The sequence below is a fragment of the Nicotiana tabacum genome, chromosome 3, assembly GCF_000715075.1.
Source record: "Nicotiana tabacum cultivar K326 chromosome 3, ASM71507v2, whole genome shotgun sequence".
NCBI classification, from domain to species: domain Eukaryota; kingdom Viridiplantae; phylum Streptophyta; class Magnoliopsida; order Solanales; family Solanaceae; genus Nicotiana; species Nicotiana tabacum.
The window spans coordinates 122,794,200-122,812,184 of NC_134082.1; the positions used below are offsets into that span (position 1 = coordinate 122,794,200).

The 17,985-nt window shown below is 37.8% G+C and overlaps 3 non-coding genes across 3 annotated transcripts; all 3 read right to left on the reverse strand.

The window, feature by feature from the left end:
- Window positions 1–319: 319 nt before the first annotated feature.
- LOC142179675 (small nucleolar RNA R71) lies at window positions 320–426 on the reverse strand. The gene has a single exon (XR_012708220.1). It is a non-coding gene; the product is annotated as a small nucleolar RNA R71 (small nucleolar RNA).
- Window positions 427–1,183: 757 nt separating this feature from the next.
- On the reverse strand, window positions 1,184–1,290 carry LOC142179676 (small nucleolar RNA R71). The gene has a single exon (XR_012708221.1). It is a non-coding gene; the product is annotated as a small nucleolar RNA R71 (small nucleolar RNA).
- A 757-nt stretch (window positions 1,291–2,047) lies between these two features.
- On the reverse strand, window positions 2,048–2,154 carry LOC142179678 (small nucleolar RNA R71). The gene has a single exon (XR_012708222.1). It is a non-coding gene; the product is annotated as a small nucleolar RNA R71 (small nucleolar RNA).
- Window positions 2,155–17,985: the final 15,831 nt, after the last annotated feature.

A 17,985-nucleotide genomic window follows, 5' to 3' on the forward strand; every position in this document is an offset into this window, starting at 1 on the left:
ATGCAAATGTTGCTGAAAACTCTCAAAACTACCAAAAACAACAGGTACAGAGTCCACCCAGATATCAAAATCAAAATTGTGGACATCAAAATTTCAGGCCTTATCAACAAGCAACTCCATATCAGCAAAGGCCTCAACAAGGTCATCCAAGTCTTGATGATCTTTTGTACAAGTTCATTAAGGTTACTGATGAAAAAATGGAAAGTCAAAATTCAGCTCTAAAACAAGGTTATGAAGTTTGCCGCAAGGGTCTATTACCACATGGGACCAAATGACTCAAAATATTTTAAATAAATATTTTTCCCCTGCTAAAACAACAAAGTTAAGACATGATATATCTAACTTCTTGCAGACTGACACTGAGTCAGTTTATCAAGCTTGGGAAAAATTGAAAACAATGTTAAGGAAATATCCACACCATGACATTCCTGAATATATGCAATTGTACATTTTTTATCATGGGTTAAAACCTTCTTCTAGAAATGTAATAGATGCAGCTGCAGGAGGTTCCATAATGGGAAAAACCACAGAAGAAGCATTGGAATTGCTAAATGAAATTTCTGAAAATGTCATACAGTGGCCATCTGAGCGTGTAATCATTAAGAAAGTTGCTACAGTAAATCAGTGAATTCTTTAAATACACTAATACAATAGATTGTTTCTTTGGAACAAAATTTGAATCTTTTCAGGTAAATACACAACAACCAAGCCAGTGTGAGGTTTGTGACTTGTGTGGAGGAAACCATCTAAACCACGAATGTCAAGTAACCAATCAAAATAATGAACAGGTCAATGTCATTGGATACAAGTCATATCCTTTTGGAAGTCCTTTAGCACAAAAACATCCAGGATTTCAATGGAGTGATGCAAATGGTGCTGAAAACTCTCAAAACTACTAAAAATAACAGGTACAGAGTCCAACCGGATATCAAAATCAAAATTGTGGACATCAAAATTTCAGGCCTTATCAACAAGCAACTCCATATCAGCAAAGGCCTCAACAAGGTCATCCAAGTCTTGATGATCTTTTGTACAAGTTCATTAAGGTTACTGATGAAAAAATGGAAAGTCAAAATTCAGCTCTAAAACAAGGTTATGAAGTTTGCCGCAAGGGTCTATTACCACATGGGACCAAATGACTCAAAATATTTTAAATAAATATTTTTCCCCTGCTAAAACAACAAAGTTAAGACATGATATATCTAACTTCTTGCAGACTGACACTGAGTCAGTTTATCAAGCTTGGGAAAAATTGAAAACAATGTTAAGGAAATATCCACACCATGACATTCCTGAACATATGCAATTGTACATTTTTTATCATGGGTTAAAACCTTCTTCTAGAAATGTAATAGATGCAGTTGCAGGATGTTCCATAATGGGAAAAACCACAGAAGAAGCATTGGAATTGTTTAATGAAGTTTCTGAAAATGTCATACAGTGGCCATCTGAGCGTGTAATCATTAAGAAAGTTGCTACAGTAAATCAGTGAATTCTTTAAATACACTAATACAATAGATTGTTTCTTTGGAACAAAATTTGAATCTTTTCAGGTAAATACACAACAACCAAGCCAGTGTGAGGTTTGTGACTTGTGTGGAGGAAACCATCTAAACCACGAATGTCAAGTAACCAATCAAAATAATGAACAGGTCAATGTCATTGGATACAAGTCGTATCCTTTTGGAAGTCCTTTAGCACAAAAACATCCAGGATTTCAATGGAGTGATGCAAATGGTGCTGAAAACTCTCAAAACTACTAAAAATAACAGGTACAGAGTCCAACCGGATATCAAAATCAAAATTGTGGACATCAAAATTTCAGGCCTTATCAGCAAGTAACTCCATATCAACAAAGGCCTCAACAAGGTCATCCAAGTCTTGATGATCTTTTGTACAAGTTCATTAAGGTTACTGATGAAAAAATGGAAAGTCAAAATTCAGCTCTAAAACAAGGTTATGAAGTTTGCCGCAAGGGTCTATTACCACATGGGACCAAATGACTCAAAATATTTTAAATAAATATTTTTCCCCTGCTAAAACAACAAAGTTAAGACATGATATATCTAACTTCTTGCAGACTGACACTGAGTCAGTTTATCAAGCTTGGGAAAAATTGAAAACAATGTTAAGGAAATATCCACACCATGACATTCCTGAATATATGCAATTGTACATTTTTTATCATGGGTTAAAACCTTCTTCTAGAAATATAATAGATGCAGCTGCAGGAGGTTCCATAATGGGAAAAACCACAGAAGAAGCATTGGAATTGCTTAATGAAATTTCTGAAAATGTCATACAGTGGCCATCTGAGCGTGTAATCATTAAGAAAGTTGCTACAGTAAATCAGTGGATTCTTTAAATACACTAATACAACAGATTGTTTCTTTGGAACAAAATTTGAATCTTTTCAGGTAAATACAGCATTAAACCAAGCCAGTCTGAGGTTTGTGACTTGTGTGGAGGAAACCATCTAAACCACGAATGACAAGCAACCAATCAAAATAATGAACAGGTCAATGTCATCGGATACAAGTCGTATCCTTTTGGAAGTCCTTTAGCACAAAAACATCCAGGATTTCAATGGAGCAATGCAAATGGTGCTGAAAACTCTCAAAACTACCAAAAACAATAGGTACAGAGTCCACCCGGATATCAAAATCAAAATTGTGGACATCAAAATTTCAGGCCTTATCAGCAAGCAACTCCATATCAGCAAAGGCCTCAACAAGGTCATCCAAGTCTTGATGATCTTTTGTACAAGTTCATTAAGGTTACTGATGAAAAAATGGAAAGTCAAAATTCAGCTCTAAAACAAGGTTATGAAGTTTGCCGCAAGGGTCTATTACCACATGGGACCAAATGACTCAAAATATTTTAAATAAATATTTTTTCCCCTGCTAAAACAACAAAGTTAAGACATGATATATCTAACTTCTTGAAGACTGACACTGAGTCAGTTTATCAAGCTTGGGAAAAATTGAAAACAATGTTAAGGAAATATCCACACCATGACATTCCTGAACATATGCAATTGTACATTTTTTATCATGGGTTAAAACCTTCTTCTAGAAATGTAATAGATGCAGCTGCTGGAGGTTCCATAATGGGAAAAACCACAGAAGAAGCATTGGAATTGCTTAATGAAATTTCTGAAAATGTCATACAGTGGCCATCTGAGCGTGTAATCATTAAGAAAGTTGCTACAGTAAATCAGTGGATTCTTTAAATACACTAATACAACAGATTGTTTCTTTGGAACAAAATTTGAATCTTTTCAGGTAAATACACAACAACCAAGCCAGTCTGAGGTTTATGAATTATGTGGAGGAAATCATCTAAACCACGAATGTCAAGCAACCAATCAAAATAATGAACAGGTCAATGTCATCGGATACAAGTCGTATTCTTTTGGAAGTCCTTTAGCATAAAAACATCCAGGATTTCAATGGAGCAATGCAAATGGTGCTGAAAACTCTCTAAACTACCAAAAACAACAGGTACAGAGTCCACCCGGATATCAAAATCAAAATTGTGGACATCAAAATTTCAGGCCTTATCAGCAAGCAACTCCATATCAGCAAAGGCCTCAACAAGGTCATCCAAGTCTTGATGATCTTTTGTACAAGTTCATTAAGGTTACTGATGAAAAAATGGAAAGTCAAAATTCAGCTCTAAAAAATTTTGAAATTCAGTTAAGCCAATTGGCAACTCTTGTGTCTGAAAAGATTCAAGGTCTTTTACCGAGCAATACAGAGAAAAATCCAAAAGAATACCTTAAGGCCATTGCCTTACGGTCAGGTATGACTCTTGATAAACCCTATGCAAACAAACAAGAAAATAATCAATCAGAACAACAGGTAGGCAAGGGTGAGAATGTTGAGACACCCTCTCAACCATCAGAAGAGAAAGAAGCCAAGAAAAATGTCACGACCTTAAACCCGATCCCGGTCGTGATGGCGCCTCTCGTGAAGACAAGGCCAGCCAATTAAACCCAATTCACTTTTTAAACAGTTAAATAACATAAAAGCGGTCTAAAATATAATATAGCAATATTAAGTAGAGAATAATGCCAATAAAGTGCGGAAATACAACCCAACGCAACCCTAACTCAGTGTCACAAGTCACGAGCATCTATAAGTCATAATACATCTCTGCTAAAACCATTAACTAGTACAATGTCTGAAAAGGGACAAAAGCAATAAAGGAGTAGAGACACGGGGGATGCGGACGTCAACAACTACCTCAAAATCTCCGAATGCCGCCTGAAGCTGGAGGAATCAGCTCTCGGGAGTGGAACCAACAATGCCTGAATCTCCACACAGGGGTGCAAGGAGTAAAGTGAGTACTCCAACTCAGTGAGTAATAAATGTAAATAACAACTGAGAGTAAGAAAACACGTAAAGCGCAAGGCAATCTATGATGAAGTAGTAAAAAATCACTTAAAATCAGTAAAGCAGTAAAAATCAAGTAAAATCCTCTTTCAACCAGTAAACAGGTAATTGACAGATAATTAAGGTAAAGTAAACAAATAGAAGTTCGCCCCTCGGGCACAGTATCAACAAATCCTCCCTTGGGCAACATCTCAGAACAATACCAGCCCCTCGGGCTCAATCTCACATCACAATGGGTACCCGCGCTCACTGGGGGTGTACAGACTCTGGGAGGGGCCCGTTACGGCCCAAGCACAATAACAAGCCATCTCGTGGCATCAAATCTAGGCCCTCGGCCTCATAACAATCAAGCCACCTCGTGGAGTATATATATATCTCAGGCCCTCGACCTCATAGTAGTATTAGAGTATCCTCACAACTAGGTCCTCGGCCTTACTCAGTCCGAAAATCATCAGAAGCCCCTCGGGCAATAGTAAAACAGTCTTTCTTAGCCCAAAACATCATTTAAAATATCATTTAAATCTCAAAACTGAGTAAAAATGATTGAGTAGTAAAACAGTAAAAAATAACATGACCGAGTTCAAGTAATAAGTCAAAACAGTGAGGAAATAGTAAGAAAAATCCCCGAATGGTTCAAGTAGTTGGCACAAAGCCCAAATATGGCAATCAGCCCAAATCATGATGATAGCAAATAAGTTTCGGTCAAATACACAGTAAAATCATCAATCGGGACGGACCAAGTCCCAATCCCCAATAGTGCACGACCCCACGCCCGTCATCCAGCGTGTGTCTCACCTCAATATAGCACTACGATGTGCAATCCAGGATTTCAAACCCTCAGAACATCATTTACAATCATTACTCACCTCGAACTGGCTAAATCTCTAACTCGCGATGCCTTTGTCCCTCAAATCGGCCTCCACGCGCGTCAAATCTATCCAAAATCAGAATGAGTACACCAATATATGCTAAGGGAACAAAACCCAAGCGAAAACAATCAACAAAGGGCACAAATCCCGAAATTACCAAAACCCGAGCCCCATGCCCACTTCTCAAAATTCAGAAATTTTTACATCAACAGATTCCTCATCTCTCCACGAGTCTATGCATATCAAGAATAGTAAAATAGTAGTTCAAATGACCCCTCAAATCCTCAATTTAAGGCCTCTTAAACTCAAGCCATAATCCTCCATTTTAACCTTTTAATTCATTTAATTACAGTCTTAATCCATGAAATTCTACCATAGAGATGTGTTTTAGGTCTAAAATCCTTACCTTAACGAAGTTCCCTTGAAATCCCTCTTCCAAATCGTCCAAAAGCTCTCAAGTCGAACTCAAAAATGGTGGAATAACGCAAACTCGCGAAAATGAAATAACTTATATATTCTGCCCAGGACTTTCCGCATCTGTGACACTTTAACCGCATCTGTGGTACCGCATTTGCGGTCAAACTCCACTTCTGCTGAAATTCAGTAATCCAACCTAAACCGCATCTGCGGTCCACTAGCCGCATCTGCGACTCTGCAGGTGCGGTCCCTCTACCGCATCTGCGGTTCCAGACATTTTTCCCAAGATCCGCTTCTGCGGCCAATCCAATGCATATGCGGCGTCGCACTTGTGGTCCCCAAACCGCAGGTACGAAAACACCAGAAGCAGCAAAACTTTAGCAGCTGCAATTACACTTCAACTTCCCCGTTAACCACCCGAAATCATCCCGAGGCCCTCGGGACCTCAACCAAAAGCACCAACGTATCCTAAAACCTTATTCAAACCTGTTCCAATCATCAAGACGCCTCAAACAACATCAAATCTACCAAATCACATCGGATTCAAGCCTAAGTTTCTAAAATCTTCCGAAATATGCTTTTGATCAAAAACCTAACCAAACCACGTCCGAATGACCTAAAATTTTACACACACATCCCAAATGACACGACGAAGCTACTGCAACTCTCGGAATTCCATTTTGACCCCTAAATCAAAATCTCGCCTATCAACCGGAAGTCGCCAAAATCTCAACTTCGCCAATTCAAGCCTAAATCTACTACGGACCTCCAAAATTCATTCCGATCGCGCCCATAAGCCACAAATCACCTTCCGAAGCTAACCGAACCATCGGAACTTACATCCGAGCCCTCTAACACATAAATCAACATCCAGTTGACTTTTCCATCTTAAGCCTTTTTAAAAGAGACTAAGTGTCTCAAACTTCACCAAACTCTTTTCGGACTCGATCCGACCAACCCGATACCATAAAACATGGATAACGAAGCATAAAGAAGCTGAAATGGAGGAAACGAGGCGGTACTCATGAGACGACTGGCCGGGTCGTCACATTCTCCCCAACTTAAACAAACGTTCGTCCTCGAACTAGTCAAGAAACATACCTGAAGCCTCAAATAGGTGAGGATATCTGCTCCGCATTTCCCGCTCGGTCTCCCAGGTAGCCTCCTCCATGGGCCGATCCCTCCACTGCACTTTCACTAAAGCTATATCCTTTGACCTCAACTTTCGAACCTGACGACCCAAAATAGCTATTGGCTCCACATCATAAGTCAAATCATCAACTAAACCGTGCTGAAATCCAAAACATGAGACAGATCCCCAATATACTTCCGGAGCATAGAAACATGAAATACCGGATGCACAGTCGACAAGCTAGGTGGTAAAGCAAGCTCATAAGCCACCTCCCCAATCCTCCGAAGAACCTCAAAAGGCCCAATGAACCGCTGACTCAATTTTACTTTCTTCCCAAATCTCATGACACCCTTCATGGGTGAAACCTTCAACAGAACCTTCTCGCCCACCATGTAGGACACATCTCGAACCTTCCTATCAGCATAACTCTTTTGTCTCGACTGCGCTGTACGAAGCCTCTCCTGAATCACCTTCACCTTTTTTAAAGCATCCTGCACCAAGTCTGTCCCTAATAGCCTAGCCTCATCGGGCTCGAACCAACCAATTGGAGATCTACACCGCCTCCCATACAAAGCCTCATATGGAGCCATCTGAATACTCGACTGGTAGCTGTTGTTATGAGCAAACTTTGCAAGCGGTAGAAACTCATCCGATGATCCTCCAAATGTAATGACACAAGCACGCAACATGTCCTCCAATATCTGAATAGTACGCTCAGATTGCCCGTCCGTCTGAGGATGAAAAGTTGTGCTCAACTCCACCTGAGTACCCAACTCTCTCTACACGACCCTCCAAAACTGCAAAGTAAACTGAGTGCCCCTATCAGAAATGATGGAAACTGGGACACCATGCAAACAAACAATTTCTCGGATATATATCCTTGCCAACCGCTCTGAAGAATAGGTAGTACACACATGAATGAGTGCACATACTTGGTCAGCCGATCCACAATCACCCAAATAGCATCGAACTTCTTCAAAGTCCATGGAAGTCCAACAACAAAGTCCATAGTGATCCTCTCCCACTTCCTCTCAGGAATAATCATCTGCTGAAGCAAGCCACCCGGTCTCTGATGCTCATATTTCACCTGCTGACAATTGAGACACCGAGCTAAAAATCGCACAATATCTTTCTTCATTCTCCTTCACCAATAGTGTTGTCTCAAATCCTGATACATCTTCACGACACCCGGATGAATGGAATACCGCGAGCTATGGGCCTCCTCCAGAATCAACTCCCGAAGCTCATCCACATTGGGCACACAAATCCGGCCCTGCATCTTCAACACCCCAGCATCACCGATGGTTACATCCTTGGCATCATCATGCTGAACTCTGTCCTTAAGGACAAGCAAATGCAGATCATCATACTGGCGCTCTCTAATGCGATCATATAAGGAAGATCGAGAAACCACACAAGCCAACACCGAGTAGGCTCCAAAATATCTAACCTCACGAACCGATTGGCCAAGGCCCTAACATCAACGGCAAGAGGTCACTCTCCAACTGGAATATATGCCAAACTCCCCATACTCACTGCCTTGCAGCTCAAAGCATCGGCCACCACATTGGCCTTTTCCGGATGGTACAATATAGTGATATCATAATCCTTAAGCAACTCCAACCATCTCCGCTGCCTCAAATTAAGATCCTTCTATTTGAACAAATGCTAAAGACTACGATGATCAGTAAACACCTCACAAGATACACAATACAGGTAATGCCTCCAAATCTTCAAAGCGTGAACTATGGCAGCCAACTCCAAATCATGAACGAGGTAGTTCCTCTCAAGTGGCTTCAACTGACGAGAAACATAAGCAATAACTCTACCCTCCTGCATCAACACACAACCAATCCCAACTCTCGAAGCATCACAGTACACGACATATGAACCTGAAGCTGATGGCAAGACCAACACTGTAGTTGTAGTCAAAGCTGTCTTGAGCTTCTAAAAGCTCTCCTCACACTCGTCCGACCATACAAATGGATCACCCTTCTGAGTCAACTTGGTCAAGGGCGATGCGATAGATGAGAATCCATGAACAAACCAGCGATAATAACCCGCCAAACCAAGAAAGCTACAAATCTCTGTGGCTGAGGACGGTCTAGGCCAACTCTGAACCGCCTCGATCTTCTTTGGATCAACCTGAATACCCTCGTTGTATACCACGTGCCCCAAGAAAGCCATTGAACCAAGCCAAAACTCACACTTGGAGAATTTTGCATAAAGTTTCTCCTCCCTAAATCTCTGCAATACCATTCTCAAATGCTCTGCACACTCCTCCTAACTACGCGAATACACCAGAATATCATCAATGAAGACTATGACAAATGAATCAAGATAAGGCCAGAACATAATGTTCATCAAGTGCATGAACGCTGATGGGGCATTGGTGAGCCCAAAAGACATCACCAAGAACTCATAATGACCATATCGGGTCCTAAAAGCTGTCTTAAGAATATCCAAGTCCCTGATCTTCAACTGGTGATAACCTGAACGGAGATCAATCTTGGAGAACACTCTCGCCCCCTGAAGCTGGTCGAATAAATCATCAATACGAGGCAAAGGATACTTATTCTTAATTGTTACCTTGTTCTATTGCCTATAATCAATGCACATTCTCATGGTGCCATCCTTCTTCTTCACAAACAGAACTGGCGCACCCCAAGGTGACACACTAGGCCGAATGAACCCCTTATCTAGGAGTTCCTGAAGCTTCTCCTTCAATTCTTTCAACTCCGCTAGTTCCATACAATATGACGGAATAGAAATGGGCTGAGTGCCCGACACCAGGTCAATACCAAAATCAGTATCCCTGTCCGGTGGCAGGCCCGGCAGGTCTGCAGGAAACATATCGGGAAAATCCCTCACAACTGGAACAGAATCAATACTAGGAGCCTCAGCTCTGATATCCCTTACAAACTCTAGATATGAAAGACAACCCTTCCCAACCATACGCTGGGCTTTCAAGAATGAGATCACTCTACTAGGAACATAATCAGTCATACCTCTCTACTCGATCCGTGGCACACCAAGCATAGCCAATATGACTGTCTTAGCATGACAGTCCAGAATAGCACTGTAAGCACGTGATTTTTGCCCAATATGAGAATTACTCCCAAAAAATTCAAAAATAAAATGATTTTTCTTTGGTATGCAATTTTTGTGATATTTTGAATAATTATTTGTATTTGTCTGTGCATGTTTATTTGCTAAATTAATAAAAAATACAAAAAAATATCGCATTTTGCATGTAGGATTTAATTCTACAATTGTTAGTAATTGAATTTGTTTTACAAAAATTAAAAATTACAAAAATAGGCATCGTTTGCATTTTTAGCATTTAATGTCCAAATATACAATTTTATGCTTAATTAATACTTAATTGTGCGTTAATTGTTATTGGGAGTTAATTTGCGCTTTTATAACTTAATTTAGTTCTTAATAATAGTTTAAGTATTTTTATAATTTAGTTTTAGAAAAATAAAAGAAGAAAAGAAAGCGAAAATATAAAGAAAGTCGGAATTGGGCCTCTTCTTCAATTTCAAGCCACAGGCCCAAAAAATGGCCCAATCTTCCCTACGACCCAGTCCATTTCGAACTGGGTCGACCCAGTACATAACCCAAAAGACCCAAACCCCTTTGTCTTACATTTTACAAAACAAAACAAAAATTAAAAGACAAGAAACCCTAAACACTAAACCAATCCGCCCCCACCCCTCCTATCTTCTTCTTCTTCCTCAAGATAACCATGGCTGCCTCCCATGGCGTCGTCCAGACCTTCGACCAAACAGTCCCCTCCCTCGTCGTCGTCAACCAAACGAACACAGCCCTCGACGAGTCAGCTGTTGTTCGAAGCTCCCATCGCCGCTGCTCGTCACGGCCAAGCCCGTCGCTGCCCTCGTCGTCCAGCTCATTCCGCCATGGATGAGCTTGAGGCCAGCTGCTTCCGTCGAGTAGTTTGAGGCCAAAACAAGCCTCAGCTGCTGCTGTTCTTCTTCGTCTTCTTCAGCTTGAGCGTCGCCATGGAAGCCGTCTCCGAGCTGCTGCTTTTGCTTCACGTCCATGGCGTCCAAACGTCGACCAGCTGCTTCCCGTTCCACCTTCTTCTTCACTTCCAGCTGCTTCCGTTCATCACTTCTCCTTCGTCCAAAACCAGTAACACCCAAACACCACAGTTCCGACAACCACCCAACCCAGCTCCTTCCGTCGCGTCATCACTGTCCATCGCCTTCTGTCGCGACCAGCTGCTTCCATGGCCAAGTTCATCGTCCAGTTCGAAGCCCCCCAAGCTGCCACATCTTTTCTGCTCGTGTTAGTCATCGTTGGTTCGAGCTTTGGTCGAGACTCGTCAAGATTCGTTGTTTGTTTGGTCGTTGTTTGTCGTTTCAATCCGGTTAGTAGTTTTTAAATTTTATTTCGTCCGTTATTTTGTTTTGATATTTTTCGAATCTAAAATCGGCGAATGTTTGCTTTGTTCATGTTTATGGTTAGATATTTGATTTTTTGGTTTTGTTCATGTTCATGTTGTTTGTTAAATTAATTTTTCAGATTTCAAAATAGAAGTTTAATTAGTTGTTTTCATATTCATTTCATGTTTGTATTATTGTTTAAGTGAATATTTGTTAGATTCAAATTGAAATTTAATTAACTATTTCTTCAATTTGTTTCATGTGTTTATGTATTGTTAGAAATTGTTAATATTGTTAAGTTCAAGCTTAAGTTCATAATTGTTTATTCGTCGATCTTGTTATTTGTCTAAAGAATTTAGTTGTGTTAGAGAAATATGTTGGTTTAATCGTTTAAATCCATCATATTTGTTGTTCAAAATAGATTCAATTCATGTTCATACTTTGTTTGATTGTTCTTGAATCCGAAATTTGTATAGTTTGATTTCTTGTTTATCATTTATGATTATTTCTTGAATTTGTCTCATAATCTTGTTGTTTAAGTTTAATATAGGAATTGTTGGTTGTAATATTGTTAGAGTTGATTTTAAGTTCAATATGATTGAATTTAGAAATCTTCATACTTTGTTTGTTGTTGTTGTTGAATCCGAAAATAGAATTGTTTGTTGCTAAAATATTGTTCAATCAAATTTTAGTTGTTCTTTGTTGTTCAATTTGTGTTCATGTGATTTGTTGTTGAAATGTTGTTAAAATCGTGTTCATGTGATATTGTTGTTATGATGTTCATCCGTGTTCATATTGTTGTTTGAACATTGTTAAAAATTGATCATATTGTCTATATTTTGGTTATGTTTGATTAAATGATGTGTTATAGCTGATGGGTAATTTGGTAAATTTGTAGTACGTTCAGGGGTAGTTTGGTAATTTCAGTAAGGTTGGAGGGGGTAGTTTAGGAATTGTACATTTTGTAATTGTTTATTTGAAGCATGGGGGACAAAATGAAATGGGGTGGGTTGTGATATGATTATTTAATATAAAGGGGGGACAAGATTTAATTTAAAGGGGGAATCTTGCATTATTTTAAATGAAGCATGGGGGACAAAATATAATGGGGTGGTGTGATATGTTTATTTAATGTAATGGGGATGAGTGAAAAGATAATGGGTTGGGTAGAGAAAAAGTATTGATTTAATTGAGAAAAAGTATTGATTTAATTGATTAAAAGATTTATGGGATGAGATTATATATATGAAGTCTTGAACACAAGACAAGAAGGAAAATAGAGAAGAGATACGAGAAAAAATACACACACAGATAGAGAGAAAAAACAGACAGAGAATAGAAGAGAGAAAAATTCCGAAAAAATATTTAAGCTTTCAAAATAAAAATAAAAGCTAAAAAATTTACTACTTTCTTTCTTTGTTTGAAATTAGTATTAATGGTTGTTGTTTCATTTAAAGCTTAAAGATTTTGTTTTTGGGATTACTACTCCACCGGTCTGTTACTGGGTTGTTACTGTTGCTGGGCAGTTGTTGCTGTTACACTCTTATTACTGTTGCTGATTTTCATCTTCATTTTCTTTTGCTTCCAATATCAGGTACATATCTTTTAAACTCATGTTGTGAAGAGATTCAACATGGCAAGTAAATGAAGTTTGGAATTATAAGAATGTCTTCTACTCATTTAAATTTTATTAGATTAAGTTTCAGTTTTGTTTTAGTTGGTTAATATAGTATTAAATCAATTGGTAGATTAGTTCTCTTTCTTAATAACAAATGGTTTAGTTATTTTAGGAACGCGATCAACTCATTTCTTTTAATATATGAAATAATGTCAATGATTTTTTACAAAATATAGAGTTAGTGTTTGCAAATATTCGCATAGGCAGAATATAAGAGCTGGTTTATTTATCTCAAACCCAATCTTCGTAAGCAAAATTAACCAAACAATTATAAACTCGGACTAAAAATAAGTGGTGTAAAAGAAGGATGAGATTTATAGATTGTAATATTTTAAGTCAAAAAAATGTGTAAATAGCGTTTGCTCCAAATATAACAATGAAAATTCTTCAAAAAAATATTACTTCATTTATTAAATCAATTGTTTTCCTAAGTTTTATACGCAATTCGCTTTTTGGGTAGATAAATATTGTATTTACCATGAAAATGGTAGTATTAATCACACGTTGTTTATTTTTATTTTATTTTTATTTTACTCTTTAAACTCATGGTTTTTGAGGAATATAATTCACACGTAAAAATATAATTTGCGGTCAACACTTAATGAATTGTGAATTCTTTTCAAGGAATTTAGAGACATCTCAAATAGTGATTTCTCATGACTCTTACATTTAAAAATAGATGGATGCAATAAACATTTGTAGAGAATTTATATTACTGTCAAGAATATTTGCATAATTAAGGATGCATTCGCGTGACTTGATTATACTTCTAGAGGCGATTCGGATTATGCGTTCGCGCAACTTCGAGCAAATTTTTAATAAAAAGGGGTTCTTCGGAGATCATCAATATTAATTTCATATAACCCGAGATGTGCAGTTCACTATTTAATCATACAAGAGCGACAAACGTTCTTAATTTTGTTTAAGCACAATTTCGAACTTAAGTCTATTTTTATAATAATAAAAAAAATTCGAAATAAAATAATAATTATATTATCAATATCATTGTGTACACGTGCGCTTGACACAACTCCGCATGTTTTTTAAAAAATATAATTTATAACACGAATATACGTACGCGTGATTCGATTCAAAGAAGGGTCTTTAAATCTAAATAGAAGCGGTAACAATAAAATCATGCAATAAAAATGTATTTAACAAATCAAAATAATCAAGCCGAATATAACAGTTGAGCGACCGTGCTAGAACCACGGAACTCGGGAATGCCTAACACCTTCTCCCGGGTTAACAGAATTCCTTATCCGGATTTCTGGTGCGCAGACTGTTAAATAGACAGAGTCATATTCTCCTCGATTCAGGGATTAAAACCGGTGACTTGGGACGCCTTAAAATTCCCAGGTGGCGACTCTGAAACAAACAAACAAATCCCGTTTCGACTGTCCTTTAATTGGAGAAAACTCCCCTTGTACCCTCTCGGGTATGTAAAAAGGAGGTGCGACAGCTCTGGCGACTCTGCTGGGGAAATTTCTATGAAAGGAAAAGATAAAAGGGAACAGAATAAAAGACAAAGGAAAAAATGACTCTTTAACAAAAGAAACTATAAATAAAAACCTATCAAATGAAAACACTGACTCTAATGGTCATGACATGCATATGTGGCCTATCCTTCGTCATCAATCGTCTTTCAAGGTCTTCCCTTGACTATCCCCCATCTGATTCCCAATCTTATTCGACTTGTAGTGCCCGAAGGGTTTTCACTATCAAGCCTCTCTCATCATTTTGGTCTACGAACTCATGTTGCTGGGGATAAACAGGCACTCAACTCTTTCCCAAATGCGGATCCTTCCCGCCAATCTTGTCTTGTCGCCTCATAGTGCCCTTCGAGGGGTTTTCACTAATAAGACTCTCTCATTTCTCTCAACTCTCGTCGCCTTATGGTGCCTCTGAAGGTTTTCACCGATAAGACTTTCTTATTTTATTTTATTTTTCAACTGAGGATTGGAGTGCTGCCGATATAACTCTCTCTGTTGGGGATTCTTTTGGCTATCAATTCATTTTCAGCTTATGATCTTCTTCTCTGCTGGGTATCAGAGTGTTATTCCCGACTTCCATTTGAATTGACTTAGCATTTTGACGATATAACTGTTGACAAATCCATAAGTGTAAGCACGTGATTTTTGCCCAATATGAGAATTACTCCCAAAAAATTCAAAAATAAAATAATTTTTCTTTGGTGTGCAATTTTTGTAATATTTTGAATAATTATTTGTATTTGTCTGTGCATGTTTATTTGCTAAATTAATAAAAAATACAAAAATATGTCGCATTTTGCATGTAGGATTTAATTCTACAATTGTTAGTAATTGAATTTGTTTTACAAAAATTAAAATTACAAAAATAGGCATCGTTTGCATTTTTAGCATTTAATGTCCAAATATACAATTTTATGCTTAATTAATACTTAATTGTGCGTTAATTGTTATTGGGAGTTAATTTGCGCTTTTATAACTTAATTTAGTTCTTAATAATAGTTTAAGTATTTTTATAATTTAGTTTTAGAAAAATAAAAGAAGAAAAGAAAGCGAAAATATAAAGAAAGTCGGAATTGGGCCTCTTCTTCAATTTCAAGCCACAGGCCCAAAAAATGGCCCAATCTTCCCTACGACCCAGTCCATTTCGAACTGGGTCGACCCAGTCCATAACCCAAAAGACCCAAACCCCTTTGTCTTACATTTTACAAAACAAAACAAAAATTAAAAGACAAGAAACCCTAAACACTAAACCAATCCGCCCCCACCCCTCCTATCTTCTTCTTCTTCCTCAAGATAACCATGGCTGCCTCCCATGGCGTCGTCCAGACCTTCGACCAAACAGTCCCCTCCCTCGTCGTCGTTGTCCGTCATCAACACCACCCTAAACAAACAACCATGGACGCCTGAACCGCCGGACCCCCCCCCCCCCCCCCATCGCTGCCCTCGTCGTCCAGCTCAGTCCGCCATGGATGAGCGTCGATCAGCTGCTTCCGTCGAGCAGCTTGAGGCCAAAACAAGCCTCAGCTGCTGCTGTTCTTCTTCGTCTTCTTCAGCTTGAGCGTCGCCATGGAAGCCGTCTCCGAGCTGCTGCTTTTGCTTCACGTCCATGGCATCCAAACGTCGACCAGCTGCTTCCCGTTCCACCTTCTTCTTCACTTCCAGCTGCTTTCGTTCATCACTTCTCCTTCGTCCAAAACCAGTAACACCCAAACACCACAATTCCGACAACCACCCAACCCAGCTCCTTCCGTCGCGTCATCACTGTCCATCGCCTTCTGTCGCGACCAGCTGCTTCCATGGCCAAGTTCATCGTCCAGTTCAAAGCCCCCCCAGCTGCCACGTCTTTTCTGCTCGTGTTAGTCATCGTTGGGTCGAGCTTTGGTCGAGGCTCGTCAAGATTTGTTGTTTGTTTGGTCGTTGTTTGTCGTTTCAATCCGGTTAGTAGTTTTTAAATTTTATTTCATCCGTTATTTTGTTTTGATATTTTTCGAATCTAAAATCGGCGAATGTTTGCTTTGTTCATGTCTATGGTTAGATATTTGATTTTTTGGTTTTGTTCATGTTCATGTTGTTTGTTAAATTAATTTTTCAGATTTCAAAATAGAAGTTTAATTAGTTGTTTTCATATTCATTTCATGTTTGTATTATTGTTTAAGTGAATATTTGTTAGTATGATGTTTGTTAGATTCAAATTGAAATTTAATTAACTATTTCTTCAATTTGTTTCATGTGTTTATGTATTGTTAGAAATTGTTAATATTGTTAAGTTCAAGCTTAAGTTCATAATTGTTTATTCGTCGATCTTGTTATTTGTCTAAAGAATTTAGTTGTGTTAGAGAAATATGTTGGTTTAATCGTTTAAATCCATCATATTTGTTGTTCAAAATAGATTCAATTCATGTTCATACTTTGTTTGATTGTTCTTGAATCCGAAATTTGTATAGTTTGATTTCTTGTTTATCATTTATGATTATTTCTTGAATTTGTCTCATAATCTTGTTGTTTAAGTTTAATATAGGAATTGTTGGTTGTAATATTGTTAGAGTTGATTTTAAGTTCAATATGATTGAATTTAGAAATCTTCATACTTTGTTTGTTGTTGTTGTTGAATCCGAAAATAGAATTGTTTGTTGCTAAAATATTGTTCAATCAAATTTTAGTTGTTCTTTGTTGTTCAATTTGTGTTCATGTGATTTGTTGTTGAAATATTGTTAAAATCGTGTTCATGTGATATTGTTGTTATGATGTTCATCCGTGTTCATATTGTTGTTTGAACATTGTTAGAAATTGATCATATTGTCTATATTTTGGTTATGTTTGATTAAATGATGTGTTATAGCTGATGGGTAATTTGGTAAATTTGTAGTACGTTCAGGGGTAGTTTGGTAATTTCAGTAAGGTCGGAGGGGGTAGTTTAGGAATTGTACATTTTGTAATTGTTTATTTGAAGCATGGGGGACAAAATGAAATGGGGTGGGTTGTGGTATGATTATTTAATATAAAGGGGAGACAAGATTTAATTTAAAGGGGGAATCTTGCATTATTTTAAATGAAGCATGGAGGACAAAATATAATGGGGTGGTGTGATATGTTTATTTAATGTAATGGGGATGAGTGGAAAGATAATGGGTTGGGTAGAGAAAAAGTATTGATTTAATTGATTAAAAGATTTATGGGATTAGATTATATATATGAAGTCTTGAACACAAGACAAGAACAAAAATAGACAGAGAAAATAGAGAAGAGATACGAGAAAAAATACACACACAGATAGAAAGAAAAAACAGACAGAGAATAGAAGAGAGAAAAATTCCGAAAAAATATTTAAGCTTTCAAAATAAAAATAAAAGCTAAAAAATCTACTGCTTTTTTTCTTTGTTTGAAATTAGTATTAATGGTTGTTGTTTCATTTAAAGCTTAAAGCTTTTGTTTTTGGGATTACTACTCCACCGGTCTGTTACTGGGTTGTTACTGTTGCTGGGCAGTTGTTGCTGTTACACTCTTATTACTGTTGCTGATTTTCATCTTCATTTTCTTTTGCTTCCAATATCAGGTACATATCTTTTAAACTCATGTTGTGAAGAGAT